Source organism: Rattus norvegicus, chromosome 11, assembly GCF_021556685.1.
Source record: "Rattus norvegicus strain SHRSP/BbbUtx chromosome 11, alternate assembly SHRSP_T2T, whole genome shotgun sequence".
Classification (NCBI taxonomy): Eukaryota; Metazoa; Chordata; class Mammalia; order Rodentia; family Muridae; genus Rattus; species Rattus norvegicus.
This window is the reverse complement of record NC_141544.1, coordinates 16898506-16916226: the sequence shown is the minus strand read 5'-3', so window position 1 is coordinate 16916226 and position 17721 is coordinate 16898506.

The window sequence follows — 17721 nt, the reverse complement described above, 5'->3', positions numbered from 1 at the left end:
TTCAGTGGTTTGCTGCTAGCATTCGCCTCTGTATTTGCTGTATTCTGGCTGTGTCTCTCAGGAGAGATCTACATTTGGCTCCTGTCGGCCTGCACTTCTTTGCTTCATCCATCTTGTCTAATTGGATGGCTGTATATGTATGGGCCACATGTGGGGCAGGCTCTGAATGGGAATTCCTTCAGCCTCTGTTCTAAACTTTGTCTCCCTATTCCCTCCCAAAGGTATTCTTGTTCCCCTTTTAAGGAAGGAGTGAAGCATTTGCGTTTTAGTCATCCTTCTTGAGTTTCATGTGTTCTATGCATCTAGGGTAATTCAAGCATTTGGGCTAATATCCACTTATCAATGAGTGCATACCATGTGTGTTTTTCTGTAATTGGGTTACCTCACTCAGGATGATATTTTCCAGTTCCCTCCATTTGCCCATGAATTTCATAAAGTCATTGTTTTTGATAGCTGAGTAGTATTCCATTGTGTAGTTGTACCCCATTTTCTGTATCCATTTCTCTGTTGAAGGGCATCTGGGTTCTTTCCAGCTTCTGGCTATTATAAATAATGCTGCTATGAACATAGTAGAGCATGTGTCTTTGTTATTTGTTGGGGCATCTTTTGGGTATATGCCCAAGAGTGGTATAGCTGGGTCCTCAAAGTAGTTCAATGTCCAATTTTCTGAGGAACCTCCAGTCTGATTTCAAGAATGGTTGTACCAGTCTGCAATCCCACCAACAATGGAGGAGTGTTCCTGTTTCTCTACATCCTTGCCAGCATCTGCTGTAGTTGGAGTTTTTAATCTTAGCTATTCTGACTGGTGTTAGGTGTAATCTCAGGGTTGTTTTGATTTGCATTTCCCTTATGAATAAAGATGTTGAACATTTCTTTAGGTGTTTCTCAGCCATTCGGCATTCCTCAGTTGTGAATTCTTTGTTTAGCTCTGAACCCCATTTTTAATAGGGTTATACGTCTCCCTGCAGTCTAACTTCATGAGTTTTTGTATATTTTGGATATAAGCCCTTTATCTGTTGTAGGAGTGGTAAAGATCTTTTCTCAATCTGTTGGTGGCCGTTTTGTCCGAACCACAGTGTCCTTTGCCTTACAGAAGTTTTGCAGATTTATGAGATTCCTTTGTCGATTCTTGATCTTAGAGCATAAGCCATTGGTGTTTTGTTGAGGAAATTTTCTCCAGTGCCCATGTGTTCAAGATGCTTCCCCAATTTTTCTTCTATTAGTTTGAGTGTGTCTGGTTTGATGTGGAGGTCCTTAATCCCCTTGGACTTAAGCTTTGTACTGGGTGATAAGCATGGATCAATCTGTATTCTTCTACATGTTGACCTCCAGTTGAAACAGCACCATTTACTGAAAATGCTATCTTTTTCCCCTGGATGATTTTGGCTCCTTTGTCAAAAATCATGTCTTAACAGCAATTTTGAAATTAGCCTTGTAAGTCATGTTAGCATATTTTGGAAGGGCAAGATGTGAACCAATTTAAACCCACTACACAAAATGATAGCTGTGTCTGAGAAGAGATTAATGTATTCCTGATATTGATAAATGGTGACTGATCCCAGGATGCTGAATCTCTGCTCCACAGGCCGGTTAGGCAATACATAAAGCAAGTTCCCAATTTCAAAGCTCAGGTACATCAGGGTATGATTACTGAACATGCTGTGTCCCTGGAGATTTGGTTTTGTAACTCTTTCCAAAACCAGCAGTTCCCTTGTTATTTTGGGGAGCAAATGTGATAAAAGGCATTTGCAAAATTGTAGTGCAGTCATCTATGATATTTCTAACCCCCAACCCTGCATCCAGTTATGCAACCACTTATGACAATATAAAAAATAATATCTAACCTTTCACAAGAGGTGTCAGTAAAATAAAGTTCTAAACTTTGAGGATCTATGGGTTCTTTGCTTTATAAATCTACTGATCTTAAAGAGTGGTGTATTCACATATAACTGCTTAACTTTTTATGAGTTAATTTAATTTTGATTTTCTTTAAAAAGCATGGATCCTAACATAACTTCTAGTTCTTTTTCTCTTGTTCATCTTCCTGCTGATACATGTAAATCATATGAAAATCCATTGATCACATATACATATTTCAGCATTTTATATTAGACATTTCATTTTCATAATTTTATAAATACGCTTTGTAGTGTTTAATCTGGATTCTCGTTTAAAATATCTTGGCAAAACATGGACTCAAGATAGAACCCTTTCAAAAGTAAATCATACATTTTTCTCTTCCAAATTATATGAATGTAGGTTGAGTTCCTCTCCAAATCTGTGAGACGTGAAAAAGCTTTCAAAACGCCACCTCTTGTGTGGTTCCCCAGTGATGAATTCTCTTGTTGTTGATACATGGGATTGCTTCTTCATATGTTTTATGTTCCCTCTGTTGCCTAATTTGTCCATTTGACCTTAAGCCCCAGTGAAGAACTGGGTGAAACTCCCGGATTTAACTAGACAGTTTCCTTGAGTTATTTGTCAGTGAATACATGTCCTAGCCTTAGCAACTTGCACATAGTTTATCAATCCAGTAACCCCCTTTGCCTTCTCTACTTCCTATGAAATGAAAATCAGACTATCCATATTTCTGCCTGGTTGTATCTGTGTCACGTGCTGGTGATAGAGGTATTGTCGGTGCATATGGTATGGTATGTTTTGTGCTGCTTACCTTTTTAACTGGAGGAATTCAAGGGGAATTATGCTACCCTGAGACTTCCATTTCATTTGGCTTGACTCAGACAATTTAATAATCATCTTTTAAAAACTTAATTAATTAATTGATTATTTATTTGTGTATTTATTTATTTATTTATTTATTTATTTATTTATTTATTTATTTATTTATTTTACAGTCCAGATTTTATTCCCCTCCTGATCCAACCCCCAAGGGTTCTACATCCCATAACTACTCCCCAACTCCTCTGAAGTCTTCCTCCCATGTCTTCACAAGGACGTCCCCACCCCACCTACCCCACCAGACCTCTAAACTTCCTGGAACCTCCATTCATTTGAGGGTTACATGCATCTTCCTCAACGACCTGAACCCATCCAATTTCGATAAATTGGAAAAAATTTATTTTTCTAGCTCCGTAGCAATTTGTGTTTTCTAACTTCCTTCCTAAAAATCTCTTGTATTTGAGCCTTAAAAGTGTCAACTGGAACACTGGGTATAGAAGCCGCAGGAGGAGGGGAGGAAACATATGCTTATGATTAAGAGCACAGATTCTGGAGCCTGTGAATTCTATTTCTGGGTTTTGCTGGTCCTGGGATGATTACTTAACCTTTCTATGCCATTTTTTGATATATTAAAGCAGAAATAATGACAATGCTTTTTCCCATTTGATTTAATATTGTTAAAACACTAGAAATTAAACCTGGCTCACAAGGAGTCCTATGACCATGCTATGTAAGATTTCATTATAAGCTGAGACACCGTATGACAGTTATAAATAATGAATTCTGAAAGTTAAGAGTCTGACATAAAATTCTGGGTATGTGTTTTCTGAACTATGTGCCCTTTAAAACATGGTCAAACTTTCTCTTTCTCTGTCTCAATTGCCTTCTTTGTTTTATGAAATGGTGAGTAATGGAAAAAAATATTGGTCGTGAATATGGTGGGGTAGATAGTGAATGTCCAAAAATTATTATTAATTTTAGTGATAAATCAGAATCATAAAAGTTTCAAATGTTTTCTATAATTCTGAGAAGGGAATATACTAATTTTTATCTCATGAGAGAAGATAGGGTAAAACTGGAAAACATAAAAAATAGATATAGATTAAATATAAGATATCTGTGTGGAGATTTCAACTAGGAATTGGAAATGCACCTTCCTAAAGTGGTTTTATTTAAATTAAAATTAAATAATGATAGAAACCTTCACCATAGTAATGATATCTGCAGTCACAAGAGAAAATCATGTCCTCTGGTGGCAGAATGGAAGTTGGATAAGTGGAAGGATTGCTTTGTGGTATCTTGGGGAATTTGGTTTTTGAAGTTAAATTGAGCAGAAACAGCAAATGAAACAGAAAACCTGACAGTAGCAGGTACACAAATAGGTAAGCAAGAAAGCCAGGTAGACATGGAACCCCAGAGACTACAAGAGGGTAATGCTTTTGTGGAAAAGAAAAGTGTTATTTGTCAGAAGCTCCATTGCAGGCGATCTTAATAGGACCATAAAAGTTCTTAGTGTGTTTCGTCACTTGAATTTTGACCCATCTTAACACCTGGTTTGGGGGAGATTGACGGTGATGGAAGTTAATTTGAAAAAAAAAAAGTAAGGAAGTGGGCACGGTAACTTGGAACTTTTTAGTGTGACTGACTGAGAAAAGAAGCAGAGAAATTCAAATTACAGCTGACTAGAAATTATGAACCAAGGCATAAAGATGTGAACACAAATTCTGCTACCATATATCTGTAAACTGCTGCATGTTGTGAAAACAGAACTCTAAAGAAATACATCGTTTCCAAAGCAGAGGAAATTGGCTGCAAACAAGATGTGGAAGAAATTGCAGATGGCAGTCCAGTGGGGACAGAGACTTCTTTACTATGAGAGGTAAGATACTGAATTCAGATAGATACTATTACCTTATAGATTTGGAGTTGGGGATAAAATCAGACACAAATTTGCCAGATTTTACTATTAATTGATTGACTGACTGACTGACTGATCAGTATGATGTTAGTAGTTAATAAGAAGATAAATCACTAAAAGTTTTATAACAGTATAAGCACAATGCCAGGGCTTGACCACACCGGTGAAAGCGTGAGCCCTCACTTCAGCACACAGAGATGACGGAGATTATCATCCTGTGATTGGTGGGTCGTGGAAGAGTGAGTGTTGCTGACCACAGGACCTGAAGTCACCTCCTGATGCAGGGAGTGAAGAAATGGAGCAGGTCTTTACAGTGAGAGCTAGCACGCTCCTGCTACCAGAAGCATTCCACTGCGTTTAGATGGAGGGGAGAGAATGAGAGGAACCTTGGATTCTTCCTCGTATCTCAAAATCTCCCATGAGGCCACCAGGCCTCAGCTGGGAAACCCCGAGGACAGCGAGCCGAGAAGTAGAATCGCTGAGCGTCAGAAGTTTATGAAATAGAAAGTCCTAAGTGACGATCAGGACGGAGATGAAGGCAGAAGCAACCAGGACGAGAAGTCTACATGGAAACAGTGACCTAACTGCTCTTAACTGAGAAAAATAATGCTGAGGGAAGGATGGACGTTCAAGTATGGAGAAAATGCATATCTGGTTGTTCTGAAGTAGTGAATAAACAATAGGAAACAAAATGAGGACAAGTATTTAACTTATGTGATATGGCTGTATTTCTGAGCAAAAATCAAATACTGAAATAATTTTCAGATTAAAAATGAAAATTTGAACCATTTTATGACTTATATTAATGATTTTTTATTCAATGTAAAACTATAAAACTGTTACCTATACTCTGACAACTTAGTAAAGAACTATTAGGTAACATTGCTATTACATTAATGTTCAGTAAAATACTGAGTTACTGAATGATTGTTCTCACAATGCAAGTCAATCAGCAGACCAAATGATATTATTGCTCTAAATTAAATCACAGATTAAGGTATTGTTTTTATTCTTATAGCTGAGAAATAAAAATTTTCTTCATATGTCTAAAAATAATTGGGCTATTGTGGTCAAACTAATAATAATTATATTCAACGGACATTCTTGTATAATGAACACCATCCATTGTTTTTGCTAATTTATACTGGGAGCCTACAGCTTTTCCTTCCCGGACTGTTCACATTCATGGTTACATTAAACCTTGCCCATCTCAAGGTGCTTGACAATGTACCTTCACATCAGAAGTCTACCAACTGAGAACAATCATAAACTTAAGCTGAAGCAAATACACTGTCATGGGACATTTGTCAAGAACACAATGAAACCAAGTAAAATACCCTTGTCCCTCCAAAATGACATCTTCTCTTTCAATATAACTTATCATGTTCCCTCACACTTTATATAATCACATAAAATATGTCTGCAAATCAAATGTTTATTGATGACAGCATATTGAAAAACAATTTTAAAAATCTTTGGTATACATAAAATTTTATGCATTTCATTTTTTATTTATTATAGTCCTCTGCTGTATATGTGTTGGGGCCCTCATATCAGCTGCTGTATGCTGCCTGGTTCATGATCCAATGTCTGAGAGAGCTTTGGGGCCTAGGATAATTAAGACTGCTGGTTCTCCTCAGCTTTGTCCAGCTTTTCCCTAATTCAAGCACAGGGGTCAGCAGTTTCTGTCCATTGGTTGGCTGTAAATATCTGCATCTGACTCTTTCACCTGTTTTGTTAGGTCTTTCGGGAGACAGTCATGCTAGACCCCTTTTTGTGAGCATTCTATAGCCTCAGGAATAGTGGCTCACCTTGGGGCCTCCCCTTGAGCTGGACCCCACATTGGGCCTGTTGCTGCACCTCCTGTCCCTCAGGCTCTTCTCCATTTTTGGCTCTGCAGTTCTTTCAGACAGGAACAATTCTGGGTCAGAGTTTTTGATTGTGGGTTGGCAACCCCATCCCTAACTTGTTGCCTGTCTTTCTCCTGGAGCATCTCATTTTAAAAAATGGAGACAAATATGCATATGAATGAAATTGATTGCTTACTTTTTCATAAAGATCTAAATCTTGAGTGAATTTTGGCTATCCTAAGACTCAGGTTCTTTGTGTTTCTCAGACTTAATGGATAGATACTGTTTATTGACTGTATAATCATCAGTGCTGAGAAATTTCACCTTGTATAAACCACAGTGCAAAAAGTATATTTGTGGCCTTTCAAAAATTGTTGGAAATATTCCTAAAAATAAGCCAAAATGTATTTAGTGATTGATGTATTTATGCAACTCAAGCCAGCAACTCAAACAACAACTTTTAAAATCAAAAATAATAACAATACCATCTGAAGTATACAATGTGATACCTGTTTTCTCAGGAATGATTCTTGACAAGAACTGAAAGTCTCAGCTTCTATAATTTAAAACAGTATGTTTACATGAGAGCAGAAAGAAGAGTAGAAACACTGCAGCTTGTAACACACAGAAGTCTTGGATATAAGCAGGCTGTTTTTAAAAGCTTTAATTAGTACCACTCAATACATAGGTTGAGAGTTCAAAACCAAGGCTGCAGTGAAGTCTGAAGATGGGCTATGGGTCTTCAGCAACCCGTCTTGGGGTAAACAGATCGATGGTTCTATGAATTGAACTGTTTTTAATATCATAGACTGAAGATGTTTGTGGTTCAAAGCTGCCCCCCTACTTTGCAGTTTACTGGTGAGAAGCAGGAAGGGATAGAAGTCATTGCTGTTACCTCCATGTTCTGCAAAATGTTATCGTCTTCTGGTAACTTAATCTCATTAAAGTACAAACATGCTATTTACTAGATTAAGAGCACTGAGACCGAGTGTGTGTTTGTGCATTTCTGTAATGTGTGGGGTTGTCTGAGATGTGTGTATATGTGTGTACACGTACATGTGCATGTGTAGATGATGTACAATAAGTTTTGGACCTCTAATTTCAAAGTGATTGATAACCATATGTGTACCTTTCAGAGAACAAAAGCCACTTTTCAGATCATTTTGATTCATTCAAAGAAATTGATTTTTTGTTCGGTGAAATATTTGGCATTATTGCGCATAACTAAAATGCTGAAATATGTATGCCTTTGAAAAATAAAGCCACATAGAGATTGTCCTTGTGGAAATGTTGCCTGCATGACTTTATACACTGCTCCCCCATAACAGGAAGGATCTATTCTTATTTCCATTATTTCTCCAGATGACAACCTTGGAGACAACTTAATTTCTCAGCAAGTGTAAGTGACAGGTAGATACTACAAACCCTTTTCAATGACCATCAAATGCTATCTCTGACCAACCTACTTCTTTCTGCACCATTTATATTAAACAAAAGAATTTTATGAAGAGGGTTCAATCAGGTTGAAAGTGAGAAAAGAATCAAGCCTTAGTTTCTGAACCAAGTCTACAGGATAAAGTCTCCTTAGCAAGTGTATAGTTCTCCCAGTTGTGGAATTTCTTATTATTTAGTCTAAGAAAATGGTGTTTATAAGATAGTCAATATTCAACTTTTCATTTCTACAAATAAAATTAGAGCCAAATCTGTGAATGTTATTATTTGGCATTTCTAGCTAATCATGCTAAATAATGGACGAAGAATCAATAGTTATGGCCATAAAACATAAAACTCATAACAGTGCTACACAGGGATTTATTTAATCTTTAACCTTATAAATACATATAAGCCTTGCTCAGAAACATTTTTACTGTACATATAAAATCTACACACAGGGGTTGGGGATTTAGCTCAGTGGTAGAGCCCTTGCCCAGCAAGCGCAAGGCCCTGGGTTCGGTTCCCAGCTCCGAAAAAAAGAAAATAAAATCTAGACACAAACCACAATACTGACTAGAGGCGTTTCCCAGAATCCACTTGCATGTTATTTACACTGACGTGCCCTCATTTGGGATTACAAACAAGAATTCTCAACATCACACCATGGTTCCAAGTTTTGATGCCCTTCTCATTATGCTTTTGCTGGCTCAGTGGCTTTGGGTACACTCCTGACTTGCACTATTAAATTTGCTTTTATCCCTAACTCCATTAAGCATCCCTTCTACTATTATCATGAACATTTAAGTGTGACACATCAGAAGAGCAGAAGGAGGTTCGTGCAAAGGGTTATGAAAAGCAAAAGCAGGGCAAAGGAGGAGGAAAGGTATTGCAAGATATTTCCTAGAGGAAATAGCATGGCGTTCTCACATTGTTTTAGATTTCTTAGTTGAAATGGGCATTGAATTAGAAAATATGTAATTGACTACCACTTCTACAGTTGCATGAAATTGATCTACTGTGATCTTCTGCTCAGAAGATTTTTGTCATCTCAATGCACAACCGTTTTGTGTATGCATGCTTTAAAAGGTCTTGTTTAGGATATATTGTTGTTGCACTGACTATGAACTTACAGTGAACAGCATTGTAACCTGGACCTAAATGCAGTTTGTGGCACAGGTATTTCCATATGAGATGCCACGTCTAGCTTCATGTACTTAGCACACTGCATAGTACTTCAGTTTTACATGTCTAGACTCCATATATGCACACTAAAACAGATACTTAAGACACTGAGAGAAGAATATTTTGTGATATGAAAGGTAAAATAAGAAGGAAGAGAATGTCTGAGCTCTACCTTGACTTGGAGATGTCGCCATCTGTAGACACACATTTCTCATTGTGTTGCATGTCTCTGTATGTCCAGAAGAGTACCAAGCATGTTGATTTTAGCATAATGAATTAACTTTCATGAATAAGCAATTTTGAAAACATGAAACTTATCAACTTAAATAATGAGAATTACTGTATTTATTCTGAGCTGATGAAGCTGACTGGCCTCACATGGCTGGCTGAGAATAATAGCAATGATAGCATCAAAAATCTGACTATGAGGAAGCATGTAACAGAACTCTTAGCCATCACTGTATGAAGAAACTAGGAAAGACCTTGAAGATATTAAGTTCCAGGATTTCACACATAGGATGAGCTTTCCAAAATTTTATGTGAGCACAGAGCCATCCTCTAATCCACAGAAGCACACAAAAACCCAATGGATCATAGAGTATACAAGATGAACTGCTGTACTTACAGAAAATACAAAGGTCGTGTACTAGTCAAACTGTACCAGGCATTCCTGTATTACAGACAGGCATTCCTGTATTTATAACATAGAGAATATGATGTGGGGATTTTGTTGTATGTGGGATAACAATTTGAGAATCAAAATGTGCATTTGAAAACACCTAGAACCTTCTAGAAATAGAAACTACTTCTGAAGCGAAGAGCCTGGGGAGGACTAGAAGTGCCGTTCTGTGCTGACCAATGACCAAGCACAGCAAAGAGAATCTGAAAACAGATGGATGCTTTACTGAAGGCGCTGCACCTATGAAATAGGAGTAGCAGTTGTAAGAGGACCTGCTCACAGCAAGACACCCTGCCAATGCTTCCGGAGCTGAAGACTGCCACGGATCAGCAGGCTTTGCAGTCTAGCAAACATCTGCAGTGGAGTAGCCTGTGGAAGCTAGTAGAGAAGCACCTCTCTTGTCCAAAGGCACAGTGAGAGGGTAGAACCACAGCCATACACAGCCACCTGGTTTAGTTTGAATTCCACAGAGAGCCTCTATATTAAGAAATGCAGAATTATCAACAAACTTTAGTGAGTAGAGTAACAAGACCCATATGCTGATATGGGAGCAATTCATTCCATATTTTAATGCTAAAGTGCTATTTTAGAATACCAAGTGAGATCAAGAGGGTTTGTGTGGTGAGTGTGTATATGTAATGTGTGCATATGTATATATGCATGTATGGATGTATTTTTGGATATGTGTGCTTGTATGCATGTGTGAATATGTGCATATGTGTGTGAATATATGTGCATGTGTGTGTATGTTTATAACTTTATGTACATGAGAATTTACATGTATGTATGTGTGTGCATGTGCATAATATATGTGTGCGTCTCAATATGTGTGTGTGCTTACACATATGCTCACACATGCATGCAAATTCGCAGTTAGAAATTTGAGTCATAGCTATTTTGATAAAGGTTTACCAAGTACAAGTTGTTCTGAAATTTAAATAGACAATGAAACAATTGAATACCTTCAGTCAAAAGAGAACAGGCCTTTATATTATAATTTATCTGCATTTTTCTGAAGTACTAAAAGCCATGTCTCAAAATATCATTGGGTAGAGATGAGAATATTTTGTCATTTTATAGAGCATTTCTTAATTATAAATGTATCAAGTCTTTTATCAAGTCTCTTTTGTTTGCTGAAGGCTTCTGAGACTTTGCTATCTGTCATATGTCAAAACAGTTTTCTTAAAATAGTATATTCATCATATCCAAATAATATATATTTATTTTTCTATCCCAAGTCTTTCCAAATGTCTTTAAACTAAGAATAGAGAATTAATTCTAAAAGTGGTTTATATATTTTTCACTTCAGTAAAGCTAGAACAGCTTCTACAAAGTAAATCTGAAGGCTTCTGAGACTTTGCATGTGTGTGTGTGTGTGTGTGTGTGTGTGTGTGTGTGTGTGTGTGTGTCTGCTGTCTGTCTGTCTGTCTGTCTGTTCCAGGAACACAATTCTGGGAGCACAATTGATCCAAACAAATTGGAGTTTTTAATTTTTCTTGAAGTATATTTTGCATTTCATAATTATTTTAATAAAGACCAAGAACAATATGAAACTTCCTGAGAAGAGAAGTTTCTGTTTTCTGAGTTTTTCTTTTTTAATTTTGGCTTTTGCTGTTTTATTGCGGTTGTTTTCTGCTTCTATGGAACATCGAAAGTCCTCTTTCCAGGACGTTAGTAAATACTGTGATTTATTTTACTTAAACTCCACTACCTAAAAGTTTAGTAAAAGTTAAATTTTAAAATAAAAGGCACACCCCAAGATGCAGAGATTAGAAGAAAGTAGCTAGCTAATTTACGTATGGTACTAATCTTGTCTAATACTATATAACTAATCAATTAGATGCTACCAGCTAAGATCAATTTAAAGCCATTTTCCTTAAAATCAAGACCCATCTTTATGTAAACCCAACATGTTACTTCACCACAGAACTTATAAGGAGCTGTTTTCCTTACACACAGCAGCTACTTACAACATACCACTGCATGTTAAGCCCAAATAGTAATTCCTTTCAATCAATTACATACCAAACAACTTGAATGTCAGTTTCATTAGAGAATGGCTTAGTATCATTTTTTGCTGATCTTAAAGTCAAGACTTCTTTAGAGCTAACAACTCTGAAATTTGATATACGTTGTGTATCTTTTATTGCCTACACTATTTAAGTTGGTTTCTGTCTGAAAACTACATAATATTGTAGAATTCTGAAAAGTATGTCATAGCTATGATGTTAAAGAGAAATGAGGTGGGTGCCACAGCTCTTTGTTCACAGATCCCATGGGGAAGAGAGTGGGACTCTCAGAAGTGTGGACAATCCTGAGAGCACAGGGGAGACCACAACTTCTGCTCCGAGGGACCTGCCTGGAGCCTTGAGGACACAAGAACTGAGGAGCAGTCTGGGACAGAATCCTTCCAGTTTCTGTCTGCACCTGGGGCTGACCTCATAGGAGAAGGGGGAGGGGTACGGGATAGGGGATTTACAGAGGGGAAACAGGGAAAGAGGATAACCTTTGAAATGTAAATAAAAAAGAAATATGAAATGAGATATTCAATATCATTCTTGATTATTATTACAGGCAACCAAACCCTGCAATTAATACTTATAGTGGTAATTTAAAAATCATTTTAGGGCTCAGAGATGGCTCGGTGGTTAAGAGCACCGACTGCTCTTCCAGAGGTCCTGAGTTCAATTCCCAGCAACCCCATGGTGGCTCACGACCATCTGTAATTGGATCTGATGCCCTCTTCTGGTATGTCTGAAGACAGTGACTGTGTATACATATACATAATGTAAATAAATCTTTAAAAAATCATTTTAATATGCATTGTCATTTGCTTCTGTTTGTCCCTGTAGTGGAGTCCTGTTAGAAATGAATGTCTGGAAATGTGTTGCTCACCTACTATGAAAAACACAGGAGTAAAGCTGCTTTAGGATTGATATTAGGATATTGATGGATTTGGGGAACCCTTAGTATCCTGACATAGGAACTTACCATGTTGTGATGTAGTTGTTTAAAATACCCTTGCCTTTCTGTAGGAGTTAATAAGTCAGTCTTGATTTTTAAAAATCTATTGCAAGGCTGGGTATGGTGGTGCACATCTTTAGCCCTAGCACTCAAAAGGAAGAGGTAGACAGATCTTCATGTGTTCGGGACCAACCTGATTTACCTAGTGTGTTCCAGGACAACCAGGGCTATATAGAAATAGCCTGTCTCAAAAAGTGTATTACATTCACTTACTATTCTGTGTGGAGTGACTGACGGCCTATATGTGCCACTGTGCTCTTGCCTGCAGTGCACAACATGCAGAAGTAAATTCTCTCATTCTGGTTTGTGTGTTCTGTGATGCAATTCAGATCATCAGTCTTGGCAGCAAATGCTTTACCCAATTAACATCACTTTGAGCACCAATTTGCGAGGTTAATGTTAGTATTTCAAATGAAGGAGCAATAACAGCACCCCACCCCCAATATATTTCCCTTGCAAACCATGAATACATTCCTTACTTGGCAAGAGGACTATGCAGCTATAAATAAGGACAAGGGTCATGAGCAAGAAAAATCTGGACAGGAGTTCTTAAAATGAGAGATTATTACTCTGGGCAATTCTCATAGAGATGTGTCAGCATGCCAAGGAATTCATAGCTTATCACAGATTCTGAAATGTAGGTAACAATGTGCAAGGACCAGGTAGAAAAGGCAGGGAAAAGGAGAGTTACTTTCCCTTCACTCCAGTGACATATGTGTTAAACTTCTGACATACAAGAAATGCATTCGCTCTTACTCTTAAAAGGACCAAATTTTAATGAGAAGGAATTCTTAAATGTTAATAGCATGTCTTAACATGAAAGAACAAAGGCAAATACATGTTTAAAGAATCATCTTTTCCAAAACATAGTTTCTAGTGATGTTTCATTCATCATGCTCTCCTGATTTTTCTTTGTTATTACTCACATATACCCTGCATTATTATATATCACATATATGTAAATATATAAATATTTATGATTGTTATTATGAAGGGAGGTGGGAAGTTATGACCATAGCTCTTAATGATAGGGAGCTAAGATATAACCACTTGTTATATGCCATTGCAATAGACACATCTGTTCTATTCCTTACAGCTACAGAGAGATCTATAAATGTCAAACCTGGATGCTTTATCAACATTAAACTGTCCCCTCATATCCCTAAGTTTCCCCCGTCTACTCTGTTTGAACACTTGGTGGCACTGTCTTGCAAAGCTGTGATTCCTTGGGCTGCAGAAATGGCTCAGTTGTGTAGGAAACTGGCTCTTTCAGATGTCTCAGGCTAGATTCCCAGCACTTACATGCTAGCTTCCAACCATCAATTACTGCCTTCCTTTGCCTCTGCCGGCATTGTACACACAAGGTGCATAAACACGCATGCAAGTAAAACAGCCATACATATAAAACAAATATGTGTGCACATATATAATATTTATATATTATATAAAGTTGTAACTCTCTTATATGTGGAACTGTTGTAGAAAATGTGTATTACTATTGGGTCAGCCTTATTGTTTATAGCCCCTGATCTCCTTCTTGTCTCTTCTCTGCATTATATTTCAATGAATGCAAGTACCTACTATACACACTCCCACAGCTATGAGGGCACCACTGTTATTCCTTCCTTGCTAGGAGGAATTGCAGCCTGACAAACTGTAAATCAAAGTGAACTTCCACTGTTATACTACAAACTGCCAGATATTTACTCAGGACACCAAGGAAAGTAACTCTTATACCTACTCTCTCTAATAAATTATTAATGGTAGAGGGATGAGAATACATGTGAAATACCAATCTTCTTCTCATAGAAAAAAATTGAGTTCCCTCTTTGCAAGTAATAAAGCTGATCAGTAATTCGTTTCTATTTGCCTCTAGACTGAAAATCAAACTGGAAGATAAATATGAATGTATACTGTTCCAATCCAGGACACCTGTAATGTCCTAAGATTTGGAGAAAGACTGTGCTCAGTAGATTCCAAATTAGAATTGCTATGTCTGAATGATATGAATGGCTATGATAATTTAATTGTCAACTTGGTACAACCTAGAATTATGAAGGAAGAGAGTCTCAGTGAGCCATTATCTACACTGATTAGCTTGTGGTCGTGTCTGTGTGTTGTGGGTGGAAGCATATCTTTAAGTTAGTTTATATAGGAAGACCCAGCCCTCTATGGGCAGCATCATACTCTAGGCAAAAGGTCCAAACTACACAAGAGTGGAGAAAACACCCTGAGAGCAGGCAAGCAAATGAGTATGCATACCTCACTTATCTCTGCTTTTACTGTACCTATCATGTGACTGGATCATTCCAGATCTTGTCACCGAGAGCTCAAAATTATGATGGAATTATAACCAGAAACCATGAGCTAAGATAGGTCCTTTCTTTCTTAAATTGCCTTTTCCCAGGTGTTTTTCTGGTAGCAAAAAAATGAAACTAGAGAAATTAGCAACAGAACCTTCATTTTATACTAGGAAAGCCTAGAATATTATTCACTAAGTATCTTGTCATTCAGTTAGATTCACTCTTTATCTTTTGTTAAAAATCTGATTTCTTCCTTCTATGAAGCCACAATTACTCTTATACCTAAACCACACAAAGACCCAACAAAGAAAGAGAACTTCACACCAATTTCCCTTATGAATATCGACGCAAAAATATTCAATAAAATTCTGGCAAACTGAAGCCAAGAGCACATCAAAACAATCATCCACCATGATCAAGTAGGCTTCATCCCAGGCATGCAGGGATGGTTTAATATACGGAAAATCATCAACGTGATCCATTATATAAACAAACTGAAAGAACAGAACCACATGATCATTTCATTAGATGCTGAGAAAGCATTTGACAAAATTCAACACCCCATCATGATAAAAGTCCTGGAAAGAATAGGAATTCAAAGCCCATACCTAAACATAGTAAAAGCCATATACAGCAAACCAGTTGCTAACATTAAACTAAATGGAGAGAAACTTGAAGCAATCCCACTAAAATCAGGGACTAAACAAGGCTGCCCACTCTCTCCCTACTTATTCAATATAGTTCTTGACATTCTAGCCAGAGCAATCAGACAACAAAAGGAAATCAAGGGGATTCAGATTGGTAAAGAAGAAGTCAAAATATCACTATTTGCAGATGATATGATAGTATATTTAAGTGATCCCAAAAGTTCCATCAGAGAACTACTAAAGCTGATAAACAACTTCAGCAAAGTGGCTGGGTATAAAATTAACTCAAATAAATCAGTAGCCTTCCTCTACACAAAAGAGAAACAAGCCGAGAAAGAAATTAGGGAAACAACACCCTTCATAATAGACCCAAATAATATAAAGTACCTCGGTGTGACTTTAACCAAGCAAGTAAAAGATCTGTACAATAAGAACTTCAAGACTCTGAAGAAAGAAATTGAAGAAGACCTCAGAAGATGGAAAGATCTCCCATGCTCATGGATTGGCAGGATTAATATAGTAAAAATGGCCATTTTACCAAAAGCGATCTACAGATTCAATGCAATCCCCATCAAAATACCAATACAATTCTTCAAAGAGTTAGACAGAACAATTTGCAAATTAATCTGGAATAACAAAAAACGCAGGATAGCTAAAACTATTCTCAACAATAAAAGGACTTCAGGGGGAATCACTATCCCTGAACTCAAGCAATATTACAGAGCAATAGTGATAAAAATTGCATGGTATTGGTACAGAGACAGACAGATAGACCAATGGAACAGAATTGAAGACCCAGAAATGAACCCACACACCTTTGGGCACCTGATTTTTGACAAAGGAGCCAAAACCATTCAATGGAAAAAAGATAGCATTTTCAGCAAATGGTGCTGGTTCAACTGGAGGTCAACATGTAGAAGAATGCAAATCGATCCATGCTTATCACCCTGTACAAAGCTTAATTCCAAGTGGATCAAGGACCTCCACATCAAACCAGATACACTCAAACTAATAGAAGAAAAACTAGGGCAGCATCTAGAACACATGGGCACTGGAAAAAAATTTCCTGAACAAAACACCAATGGCTTATGCTCTAAGATCAAGAATTGACAAATGGGATCTCATAAAACTGCAACCCTTCTGTAAGGCAAAGGACACTGTGGTTAGGACAAAACGGCAACCAACAGATTGGGAAAAGATCTTTACCAATCCTACAACAGATAGAGGCTTTATATCCAAAATATACAAAGAACTCAAGAAGTTAGACTTCAGAGAGACAAATAACCCTATTAAAAAATGGGGTTCAGAACTAACAAAGAATTCACAGCTAAGGAATGCCGAATGTCTGAGAAACACCTAAAGAAATGTTCAACATCTTTAGTCATAAGGGAAATGCAAATCAAAACAACCCTGAGATTTCACCTCACACCAGTGAGAATGGCTAAGATCAAAAACTCAGGTGACAACAAATGCTGGCGAGGATGTGGAGAAAGAAGAACACTCCTCCTTTGTTGGTGGGATTGCAGACTGCTAAAACCATTCTGGAAATCAGTCTGGAGGTTCCTCAGAAAATTGGACATTGAACTACCTGAGGACCCAGCTATACCTCTCTTGGGCATATACCCACAAGATGCCCCAACATATAAAAAAGACACATGCTCCATTATGTTCATAGCAGCCTTATTTATAATAGCCAGAAACTGGAAAGAACCCAGATGCCCTGCAACAGAGGAATGGATACAGAAAATGTGGTACACCTACACAATGGATTATTACTCAGCTATCAAAACAATGCCTTTATGAAATTCATAGACAAATGCTTGGAACTGGAACATATCATCCTGAGTGAGGTAACCCAATCACAGAAAAACACACATGGTATGTACTCATTGATAAGTGGCTATTAGCCCAAATGCTTGAATTAACCTAGATGCCTAGAACACATGAAACTCAAGATGGATGATCAAAATGTGAATGCTTCACTCCTTTAGAAGGGGGAACAAGA